The sequence below is a fragment of the Pantherophis guttatus genome, chromosome 3 (assembly GCF_059756535.1).
Source record: "Pantherophis guttatus breed Tessera chromosome 3, ASM5975653v1, whole genome shotgun sequence".
Lineage (NCBI taxonomy): Eukaryota > Metazoa > Chordata > Lepidosauria > Squamata > Colubridae > Pantherophis > Pantherophis guttatus.
This window is the reverse complement of record NC_142065.1, coordinates 199,990,373-200,003,041: the sequence shown is the minus strand read 5'-3', so window position 1 is coordinate 200,003,041 and position 12,669 is coordinate 199,990,373. Positions and strand designations below refer to the sequence as shown.

Sequence of the window (12,669 nt, the reverse complement as noted above, 5' to 3'; positions counted from 1 at the left end):
CAACAGCACTGGAAAAAGTGGCTTATGACCATTTTTCACATCATTGCAACAAAGCAAAGTATCGGACGGAGGGGTTTTTTGATTATTTTAATGGGTTTTAATATATGTTTTAAATTTATATTTATACATTTATGTATTTTGTATGTATTTTATGTTTTATTGGGTTTGTTTTTATTGTTGTGAGCCGCCCTGAGTCTACGGAGATAGGGCGGCATACAAATCACATAAAATAAAATAAAAATAAATTAATAAACTCTAACATTGTTCTAGGTCTGTGATGGCAAACCTATGGCATGCGTGCCTGAGGTGGCACACAGAGCCACCTTTCCGGGCACGTGAGCTGTTGCCCAACTTACCTGCAGCTGCGCATGCATACGCTCCTCTGCTGGTGTTCAGGCCTCTGGTGTGCATGCGTGCAATTCAGGGGACCCAGCTGGTCTTTGGAGCTCTCCTGCACACGCGTTTGGGCATGCGCGTGAGAGTACTTGCATGCAGCGCACACATGTGCAGATGGCGTTCACGTGTATGCACTGCACGAATGAAAACCACACACATGCACAGATGGTGCGATTGCACGGGGGAGCTGCACGTTAGCACGGATGGCACACGCATGTGCGCAAAGCGCATATCTGTTTGGCACTCGGTGAGTAAAAGGTTCACCACCAGTGTTCTTGGTAGTTCAGACAGGAAGTACTACTATTACCTTTGTTATAAGATTACAGTAAAAAAACATGCATATCTAAAAGCATTTCCCCCCTCCCCTGCCTTTACATTCTAGCAAGCTAAAAGAGGTAAAGGTTTCCCTGTCCAGTTGTGTCGGACTCTAGGCCAAGGGAGCCAGCGTTGTCCGAGGACAATATCTGTGGTCATGTGGCCAGTATGGCTATACACCAAAAGCACACGGAACGGTGTAACTTTCCCATCGAAGTGGTACCTATTTATCTACTTGCAGTTGCATGTTTTTGAACTGCCAGGCAGGCAGGGAGCTGGGGCAAATAATGGGAGCTCACCCCGTTGCGTGGAGCTCGGGTCTTGAACCTGGGCTGTCAGCTCTCTAGCTTACAAGCTTAGTGTCTTAACTGCTGAGCCACAGCAAACTACATAGGGTTAATTCTGAGATGCTGTTGTGGCCCCGCCCTCTGAGCCTATCCCATCGGAGGAAGAAAGCTCCGAGCATGAGGAAGAGGAGTCAGCCAGGCCTCCCTCTCCAGGCCCCTCCCCTCTGGCACTGTCTCAGGAGCCGGCCGAGGGAGAGGAGATTAGCCGGGAGACAGGTGTCTCGGATGAGAGTGAAGGAGAGACGTCATTCCTGGATGCACGCCTCCGAAGGCGTGATAAACGATTGCAGCAGCTCAGGAGGCGTGCTAGGGATTAGAACTGAGTCACTGGACCACACCCCAGAGACTATATAATAGAGGGTGGTGGCCAGTGATCCCTGTGACGAACAAAAATAAACCTTGGATAGTCACTAAAGCATCGTCCGAAACTGTTGAGAGGAATATTATTTCTGTTGGACTCTTGTACGCTGAGTATATTATCTTTCTGTTTTCTGTGGAAATAAAAGCACTTGGCAGACAGTGTGTATATCGCTGCCAAGTTGGAGATAAAGACCTGGGTGTGTGCCAAGTGCTTCCTTAACCCTCGGCTGGCTGTGTTTGTGTGTGTGTGTGGACGGGGACAAATCAGATGCTTTCTCCATTCCCACTCCTGCTTGGATTCAGATTTCTCTTATTGGACCATTCTCTAGGGCTAGGCTGTGGCTCTTCCTCATGTCTCCCAAGGTTATTTTGTGAAAATAACTATTAGAATTAAGAAGGAGCCTGTCTCAGGCTTTTACATACATTACATTCCTGCTCTGGACTTGAATTTCTTTTATCTGATCGTTGCCTTGGCAACAGCTCCTCCACCTGTCTCTCAAGGCCGTTCCCTCTTCCTTTTACACCAACTCAAGATGCTATGGCCTGCAAGTGGGTTGCTGGATCATTATCCTACTTCTCAGCAATTCCAGAACAATAAACCCTAAAACATAATTTAGAAAAGGGTTATCCAAATGACCTGTTTCCAAGAAAACCTCAGCATGAAAGACATGGCATATTCCAAAGATGTAAATGCCCGTGAAGTTATTCTTTTCCTCACTAACTAGGCAAGTGATCCTGGAAGATATCTACCCACTCTTTCTCCTTGTGCATTTTTCGTTCAAAATTCATCTTTGGGAGATGACCAGGGACGCCGAGACTTGCACAGATCTTGGGGCTTCAAGCTTGGGGACATTCATTTGGTCATTCCCAGTTCTAAGAGATCTGAGATGTCTTGCCTTAAAGGGCACAGATTTTTGATGCCTCCAGATAATGCCAGGTCTTGCATGTCAAAAAGTGGGCAGGATCTGGGCAAAGAAAGAAGTAGAGGCAGAATAAAAGTTACATTTTAAATGTAATTAAATTTGAATGCAATTGAATTAATTAAACAATCCTCCCTTCTCATACTTTAAAAATGACCACAGAAAAGGAGTTTAAAGTATGACAGGGGCCAGCCTGGTATTGTTGTTAGTGGATGTTATCTGATGCTTCTGTTTTCTTTCTGCCTAGCCATCTTCTCACAAAACCTTTCTCTGATAGCAAAGACTATATTCCAGGGATGGCTAACCTTTTTCCCGTCAGGTGCCGAAAACGTGCGCGTGATTGCACGCATTTGTGCCGGCTCCCATAATGCAATGCATCCCCCCTGGACATGCACGCATGACCCCCCCGCCCCCATTTTTGGCCTAGCAGGCTTCTTTGCAGCCTCCTGCGCCCAAAAACGGGCCATGGGGGGATGCTGCTCCCACCCGTGCATGCACACATGACTCCCGTGCGCATGTGCGCAGTCTCCTGCATTCACCTTGTCCCCCGCGCATCCCAAAAATCAGCTGGCTGGTGGGAGGCATGTGCGTATGTGCAGTGGAGCTAAGCTGGACGACACCTCGCATGACCGCAGAGTGGGTTCTGCATGACAGCTGTGGCATGCGTGCCATAGGTTCGCCATCACGGCTATATTCCATAGTCAGAATGACAGAGATTCAAGATCCAGGTTGCACTATCCACTATTGATCACATCAGTAGAACATCTTTCTTCAACCTCATATCTTGTCAAGGCATTGAAGTCTATCAATGGTGGCTTGAAAGCTCCATCACGCTTCTTGATCAAAACTGTTTTCCTCTTAGCAAAACTTAGATTTTGCTAAGAGGGAAGCCACTGCTTCTTTATTTCACATTAGCTCACACAAAAAGACCCTGGCATTTCTGGAGGCATCAAAAACCCATGCCCTTTAAGTCAAGACTGAAATTTTGTTCAACCAGGAATGATGAGTGTCCCCAATCTCGAAACCCCAAGATCTGTGTAACTCTTAGCATCCCTGATCATCTCCCAAAGATGAATTTTGAAAGAAAAATGCATGAGGAGAAAGAGTGGGTAGATATTTCCCAGGATCATTTGCCTAGTTAGGAAAGATTTAATTTTGTAGGCAATTAAAACTTTAGAATATGCCATGTCTTGTCATGCTCAGGTTTTCTTGGAAACAGACCGTGGATGCTCGTTTTCTAAATTATGTTTTAGGGTTTGTTGTTCTGGAATTTCTGAAAAGTAGGATAATGATCCAGCAACCCACTTGCTTCTTGATCAAATCTCTCTCTAAGATTTTGTTAAGAGGAAAGCCCCTTCTTCTTTATTTTACATTAGCTCACACAATAAGGGAGACTAAATTATTAACAGGAGGTGCACTACTTCCCTGTCTCCTTACTTGAATGAGTTCTAAAATAAAAATGTAAAAAAAAAAAAGAAATAACTGTGTGACTTTGAGAAATAGAACTTGGGTGTTAAGAGGATACTAACTCCAGAGCAGAGAGAGAAATGATCTGAAATAAACCATAAATCAATTAAACTGCTACCAGCAACAGTGATTTGGCATATTTCCCAAGCTGCATTTAATTAAATTTTTGATACAGACGATCCATGGGTAGAATTGGTGATATGGCTCATTATTATTCAAAACTTATCCTTCGACTTCCGGTTGACGTTGCAGCGAAAACGGCTTGGAAAATAGCAGACTCCGCCAAGCCCTGCAAAATCCAGCCAGTAACCATTGTTGGGAGACCCTGTGGGGTCAAAGCTGCCTTGTAGGGGTGGCGAAGAAAGGAGAGATGCTACGTGGACCATGAGGAACTAGCAATTTCCTTGTTAGGTCCGAAGCAAGCTCTCCTGAATGGCAGCAGGGACGACGGCCATTTTTGGCAGTCACAAGCTGGGACAATCGGGACCATAAGATTTGCGCTGGAGCGGTCCATGGACAGAGCATTGAAACTGGGTGAGATAATTTCCAACTCTTACTCCAAAGATTTAATTTAAGTACAAGAATTTTAAAAGATAACCTTCAAGTGTTACAGAAGCAGCAATTAGACACACGGAGAAGATTAAAGGCTGAAAATTAAGAGGCGAAAAAATGCCCAAGGAAAGCTTTAAAATATAGAAAGCCTCGAAAAAAAACTTAAACAATTTGAAAGGTGATTTTTGGGAGAAACTGTCTTGCTTATTTGTATTTTTAAACCCCCTGGACTTATTGGATAATCAGCTGTTTTTGACATACTGTTTCATGTTGGACTTGGGAGCAGGAGAGCCATCTAGTGGAAGAAGAGTAGCACTACACCACTACAGCGTCAGTACTCTTAGCATTCTTGATACCAGTAATGAAATAAGACTCAGCTTCGAAAACATGGAACCAGGAAGGGAGAGCTTTGTCTTCACTTCAAGAAGCAACTTGATTGGCCTTATATACTGTTCCTGGAGATGGAGGTCCCATATTTCTTTTAATTATACTGTGTATGTTTAAAAGCCACGCACCTTCCAGGTGTTATTTACTTTCTTCTATTTTGTGTATTAGACTTTATGTGTATTGGACCTCACTTTCACTAAGAGTACTGACGCTGTAGTACTGACAGAGCATTGTTTCTCAATCTTAGAACTACAGAAAAAACAATTGCTACCAACCTGCCTTCCATTGAGGACCTGTATACTGCATGAGTCAAAAAGAGGGCTGTGAAAGTATTTACAGACCCCTCACATCCTGGACATAAACTGTTTCAACTCCTACCCTCAAAACGACGCTATAGAGCACTGCATACCAGAACAACTAAGAACAGTTTTTTTCCTGAATGCCATCACTCTGCTAAACAAATAATTCCCTCAACACTGTCAAACTATTTACTAATTCTGCACTACTATTAATCTTCTCATCGGTCCCACCACTCATCTCCTTCCACTTATGACTGTATGACTGTAATTTTGTTGCTTGTATCCTTAAAATTTATATTGATATTGTTTCCCGATTGCTTATTTGTACCCTATGATTATCATTAAGTGTTGTACCTTATGATTCTTGATGAACGTATCTTTTCTTTTATGTACACTAAGAGCACATGCACCAAGACAAATTCCTTGTGTGTCCAATCACACTTGGCCAATAAAAAATTCTATTCTATTCTATTCTATCTTGGCAACTTTAAGATGTGTGGACTTCAACTCCCAGAATTTTCCAGCGAGCATGGGGAACCCCCAGCTATCTGGGAATTAAAGTCCACACATCTTAAAGTTGCCAAGGTTGAGAAACACTGGTATAGAGGAATAGCTTCCAGCACTGAGATTGTCATTATTAACCAATCCAAGTTCTGCCTATTTTGTCCTTGGTATTTGTCATTTAAGTTCTTCCTAAGTAGAATCATGTGAGATCTTGGTGGAAATAGGACAAATGACTCCCTTTTCCCTTGATTACGATACAGCTTGCAGTTTCTTTAAAAAAAAAATCCTAAACAGCTTTGAATCACTACCAGCACAGCAAGATCACAACTATTTATAGTCTAACCATTCTTTCACAAAAATTTCCATCTGAAAGTGAGCACATCTCTTACCCAAGTGTAAAGTTGAATGAAGTTGGGTCATTCAAATGTTTACTTTGATCCAGTCAATGGTGAAAAAAGTAAGGTTTCAATGGTGAAAAAAGGGAGGTTCTACATTTAGGCAAGAAAAACCAAATGCCCAGGTATAGTATAGGTCAGGGGTGGACAGCTTGGCTGTCTCAGGAATTCTGGGAGTTGAAGTCCACAGGTTGTAAAAGAGCCACATTTGCCCACTCCTGGTATAGGTGGTACCTGGCTCAACAGTGATAACTGTGAGAGGGATCTAGGAATCCTAGTGGACAAATCAGTTAAATATGAGCCAGCAGTGTGTTGCAGCTGTCAAAAAAGCCAACACAGTTCTAGGCTGTATAAACAGAGGGATAGAATCAAGATCAGGTGAAGTGTTAATACCACTTTATAATGCCTTGGTAAAGCCACACTTGGAATACTGCATCCAGTTTTATTTTTATTTATTTGATTTGATTTGATTTGTATACCGCCCTTCTCCAGCAGGACTCAGGGCGGTGAACAGCCGAGATAAGACAGAGCATACAAAATTTAAAAAACAGTTTAAAAGGTAATTAAATAATTTTGGCCCAAAATTTAAAACTACCCAATTAAAACCAGTTTCAAATTAAAACCGAAATGGATGGGATCAAGCCAGCCCGGCTAGGTGAAATAAATGAGTTTTCAGGGCCCGACGAAAAGTCCGGAGGTCTGGTATCATGCGTATCTCTAGGGGGAGGTCATTGTGGGTTTTTGGTCACCACAATGTAAAGAAAAAGATATTGAGACTGTAGAAAGACTGCAGAGAAGAGCACAAAGATCATTAGGGGACTGGAAGATAAAACATATGAAGAACGATTGCTGGAATTGGATGTCTGGTTTAATGACTAGGGGTGACATGATAGCAATGTTTCAATATCTCAGGATCAATATCTCACAAAGAAGAGGGAGTCATGCTATTCTCCAAAGCATCTGAAGATAAGACAAGAAGCAATGGATGGAAAGTAATCAAGGAGAGAAGCAATCCAGAATTGAGAAAAGTGCAAGGAGAGGATAAAAACAATTAATTGAATAATCATTGATTTAAATTAATTGCCTAAAAAGTACTGTGTTGCCTTAAAATTGGCCTTTCATAAAATTGATTGGTTCCTTATTTGCATCTACGAATCATTCTCTTTCACAATTACAAACCAAGAGGGGGGGATTTGAACTGGGAAAGGAAAAGCGAGAGAGAAGCTTTGTCTAGGTGCTGAGAAGTTAAATATGTACCTTTTTTAAAAAATATAACACTGTTGTTTTTCATAGCTCAGAGCAGTGTTTTTCAACCTTGGCAACTCTAAAATGTGTAGACTTCAACTCCCAGAAATCCCCAGCCAGCATGTAAATTACACTCTGGAAAACCTCTTACAGCCTCTGGAAGTGTGTTAACACATTTTAAGTTGAGAAAGTTAAGAAATACTGTTTTAAAGTATGCATTTCTTATGTTGTTGAAAAAGACTTGCTTCACCAGCATAAATAACTTTTGTTACCTGATTTCACCCTCTATGGTTATGCTTCTCTCTTTGGTTGAGTGCAAACTAAGTTCTCTTACATCTAAGCCAACATGTAAGGTGAGGATGAGAGAGAAGCATAACCACGATGGATAAAGTGCATACTTTAGAACAGTGTTTCTCAACCTTATCAGCTTCAGGAGATGTGGATTCCAACTTCATGGGAGATGACGTCCACACATCTTAAAAGTTGCCAAGGTTAAGAAACATTGGCTTAGAATATCAACAATCTCACCTCACAGATGATTGCTTCTTGCTCTCTGAAAAATTGAAAAGTGATACGACGGTGTCTTGTCAAAATGAAGCATTTTGAGTCCTTCTAACTTTGATACAAGAGGCTATTCAGTGGTGTAATGCTGCCGGTTTAACAATCGGATCAGTGAGCATGCGCTTCACGCTGAAAATGGAACATTTAGAAGCTCAGCTGCTTACCTTCTAAGTCAACAACTAATTAGAACAGCGAGGGGGTGGGAATCAACTGTGCCGGGCAATTGAGATGAGCTAGAAAGCAGGAAATAAAAGACAGGATAGGGCGGGGCCAGCTGATCGTCAAAGCTACCGGTTCGCTCGAACCGGTCCGAACAGGCTGAATTCCACCTCTGAAGCTATTGTGATGTTGTGATGATGTTAAACTATTCAACACCACCGACAATGCAACTACCCTTCAAAAAGACCTTGACTATGTGTCAGATTGGTCTAACAAGTGGCAACTTCAATTATCAACCAACAAATGCTCTGTCTTGCACATTGGCAAAAAAAATAAATAAATCAAAACATAAAATACAAATTAAATGGACATGACCTTGTTGGTGACCCTCACTCTGTCAAGGACCTTGGAGTACTCATTTCTAAAGATCTAAGTGCCCGAGCCCACTGTAACAACATTGCCAAAAAGGCATTAAGAGTTGTTAACCTAATCTTGCGTAGCTTCCTCTCTGGTAATGTTGTACTACTAACTAGAGCATACAAAACATTTGCTAGACCAATTCTTGAATTCAGCTTATATGTCTGGAATCTGCACTGCATATCGGACATAAATACAATTGAAAGAGTCCAGAGATATTTTACGAGAAGAGTCCTTCATTCCTCTAACCGCAATAAAATATCTTATGCCATCAGACTTCAAATTTTGGGCTTAGACAACTTAGAACTACGCCGACTTCAGTCTGACCTAAGCATAGTACATAAAATTATCTACCACAATGTCCTTCCTGTCAATGACTACTTCAGCTTCAACCACAACAATACATGAGCAAATAATAGATACAAACTCAAGGTAAACCGTTCCAAACTCGATTGCAGAAAATATGACTTCAGTAACAGAGTGGTCAATGCCTGGAATGCCATACCTGACTCTGTAGTTTCTTCCCCAAACCCCCAAAACCTTAACCTTAAACTGTCTACTGTTGACCTCACCCCATTCCTAAGAGGTCTGTAAAGGCATAAGTGCACCAGCGTGCCTACCATCCCTGTCCTAATATTCCTTTTTACTTACTCTTTTCATGTATTCAAATTATGTTTACACTTTTACCTGTTATATATGCTTGACAAATAAACTTATGATTATGATTATGATCTACAAGGCCTACATATTATCTACTGAGAACAGTGATAACCCAATTGCAGATTGTGTTCTAGAGTAGAAATAAATAAATAAATAAATCTCCAATTCATTGGGAATATTTGGCTGAATTATCCCCAATGAAAAAAAAACAAATGTAAACAAGGACAAGAGTACAGGTAGTCCTCGACTTATAACAGTTTGTTTAATGACCGTTCGAAGTTTCAACGGTACTGAAAAGAGTGACTTATGATCGTTTTTCATACTTACAACTGTTGCAGCATTCCCATGGTCACATGATCAAAATTCAGACGGTTGTAGTGTCCCGGGGTCATGTGATAACCTTTTGCGATCTTCTGACGGGCAAAGTCAATGGGGAAGCCAGATTCAATTAACAACTATGTGACTAACTTAACAACTGCAGTGATTCACTTAACAAGTGTGGCAAGAAAAGTCGTAAAATGGGGCAAAACTCACTTAACAAATGTCTCGGTTAGCAACATAAATTTTGGGCTCAATTGTGGTCGTTAGTTGAAGACTACCTGTACTGTTTTTGAAACCTTGGAAATCTTCGGTCCAAATGCAGAATATTGTGTTATAGGACCAACAACTTCACTGACTGCCTTTTGAATAATACGGGTACTCATTTTTCCAACCAGCTGTTTTTTTTCTTGGTAGGAAAAAAGAAAAAATCAAGCTATTCTACTCTGGCAACTGAGCTGCATGATTCACAATTCAATAAACGGATTGACTGCATCAATGAATGATGTTTCAAGTGGTTGAGCAGCAAGCAGAAATCCAGATGTTTCTCCTTCAGCTAACCTTGCATCTGCACACTGAAGCCTTTCAGCCTTCACTTTTTTGTTCATCCCATAGTTGTTAAACTCTGTTTTGGACACAAACTGAACCTCCTTTCCCACCCCCCTCTCCTCCCAATCTCTGGCAAAAGCCTTCTGCACAACCCTTATATGTCGATCTCAGCTGTTTGTTCACAAGCTTGGCTGCCAATGGAAACCAAGACATCTGACTCTCTCTCTCTAGCTTTGATTCTGATCTTCTCCAATAATGATGAAGAGCCAAGCACTGGGAAATCTATTACTATAAAAGCAGAGAAAAGGGACTAGGAAATAGCATTGGCTATTGAGTCAGACCTGGTAGATATGATTCATTTGGACTGGAAACCCAATGCAGGCCACACACAGTCCAAAGTGTCTCTAGCTTGCCAATAGCCACATAGTATATTCCTCTCCAGATAATAACCAGAAATCAGAAATCTGCATAGCTAAAAAAAAAAAAGAAAGAAAGTGGTTTCTTGCTTGGAAAGTATCAAAGCCGACCCTACTGCTCTTTTAGTCTTTCCACAGTGCTCATAAATTTTGCAAAGAAAAACGTAAAAGGAACAGAAATGGGAACGCTTCGTGAGATAAACCCACCTCTAAAAAAATAATATTAATAAATTAAGCAGGATAGAAGGCAGAATCCAGTGAAACAACAATTTAGACAGCTGAATTCCTAAAAATGAGTGATTTTAGAACCATCAACTGAAATCCGAATGAAACTGGATTTTAGAATTAGATACACGTTTTCCTTAAAACATTTTTTGGGAAAAAAAACAAACACTTCAGAAATAATAACAACTACTTCCGATTATATTCTGCGAACATGATGAATGCCACCATTCTTATTAACGACGTTTTATAGTGATGAGAAATTGCGTGCATTATCAGTAGAAGTATTTTATATTCACAGAGACATAAATAACTGCATTCATATGTAACAACATACCGAGTTGTCTTTAGAACAAGGTTTGATGAACACAAGTAATGCTAAATTATAATGGTGAATTCCAGCGGTGGGTTTCAATTTTTTTTACTACCGGTTCTGTGGGTGTGGCTTGGTGGGCGTGGCATGGCTTGGTGGGCGTGGCAGGAGAAGGATACTGTAAAATCTCCATTCCCACCCCACTCCAGGGGAAGGTTACTGCAAAATCCCCATTCCCTCCCGATCAGCTGGGACTTGGGAGGCAGAGAATAGATGGGGGCGGATCCAGTCAGAATATTTACTACTGGTTCTCCAAACTACTCAAAATTTCTGCTACCGGTTCTCCAGAACTGGTCAGAACCTGCTGAAACCCACCTCCGGTGAATTCCCATTGTAGAAAGTTAGCAGCCAGCCCCCACCTAGAAGAATGAAATATTTTGAGTAATATTAAAAAAAAAGGCAGAGTATTATATTTCTCTGGATGAGAAATTGAGAAATATGTTATTTTTAGAGGAAGAAAGCAGCCCCCACCTTTCTTAATAGCTCACAGCAGATGTCAGCACTTAAGAGATAAAGAGATAGGTAGCTCTATTCATAGGCAAAGCAAATACTGCAGGCAGAAATCCATTCAAAACAGGATATTTTCAAATTCCCTGCAACAAAGTCTGAACAAAGGTAGGATTAGCCTTCAGCCAAAATAGGAATTATTGCATCATCCTCGGCAGTCCAAACTTCAACCAAACTTAGCTCAGACAAACACCTAGGATTTGTACTTTTCCTATAGAGCCAGCTATGATTCCTACACCATGACCCCAACCCCATGGGAGTCTGACAACAGCCAACAGAATACATGTTCTTGCACAGGAACAGGAAGTTCAAATGCAAAGCCCAACAGAAGGTATAAAAAAACCTCACTCTCAAATCCATGTGGTCAGCTGCACCAGAACCACAGACCCATGTGGTCCATGTTCATCAATAAATGGACTTTCTTTCCAATCAGCCTCCAGCCTCCATTTTGTCTCCAGTGCCTTTCTCCCAGCTTGGAACTGAACCAGATGGATATTTTTTCCAACACCATTTAAGCCAAAACCAAAAAAAACATTTAATGTACAAACTAAAACACAGCCTTTCTTAGTAAATGTAAAGAAAACGGACAATAAAGAATCTGGGGATGATCAAACAAACTAAGAAAAAAGAGAAATCTGCTATATTCAGATTTAAAGGGAAGAGAATGGATATGAAACAAAAAATTCAGCAAACAGGCCCTTAAAACTGATTCATAAATTTCTGATTTTGAATGCACCCTCTATCACTTTTAACATCTACCAAGAATGTTATGGGAAGAATCTATTGCATAGCAAAGCCACACTGAACTGATCAAAATAAACAAATGTATTCATACAATGAATAGGCAATCCTTGACTTATGACCTTTTTTGCAATGGTTGTTGTGTGAACACAGTGATCATTAAGTGAACCCATTGTACACAACGGGTTGGGGTGTTTTTTTGGTGGAAGTCAGAAGTAAATGCTGGTTTCCATAAAAAAAAGTTGTAAATCATAGCCATGTGACTGCAGGACTTTGCAAATGACCATAAATGTGGACCAGTTGTTAAGAGCCCAAAATGTGATCATGTGACCTTGGACGGTGGAGAGGCCATTGGAACTTTGAAACTGGATTGTAAGTAGCTCTGGAGAGGTCCGTTGTAACTTTGAATGGTCACTAAGCAACCAACCATAAGTCAAGGACAACCTGAATAGCCAGTTGTTGATGGCATGCTTTCCTAGGAGAGATCCAAGCAGGCAGATTTGCAACTTCACCCAAGCCAGCATTCAGAGTTAGTTTTGGAAAGCTCAGTGGGTTTTCC

General features: G+C 41.1%; 1 protein-coding gene across 4 annotated transcripts in view; it reads right to left on the bottom strand.

Moving 5' to 3' along the window:
* Window positions 1–12,669, bottom strand: part of ZHX2 (zinc fingers and homeoboxes 2) — a 70,181-nt gene that overhangs the window by 16,905 nt on the left and 40,607 nt on the right. The window contains exon 2 of one of the 4 annotated variants that reach the window (XM_087891379.1): window positions 2,173–2,383. The exons of 2 other annotated variants lie outside the window; for them this stretch is intronic. The gene's annotated coding sequence lies outside the window, so the exon portion shown is untranslated. Of the gene's footprint in view, window positions 1–2,168; window positions 2,384–12,669 lie in introns of all 4 variants that reach the window. One more of the 4 variants, XM_087891380.1, reaches the window with a different exon arrangement.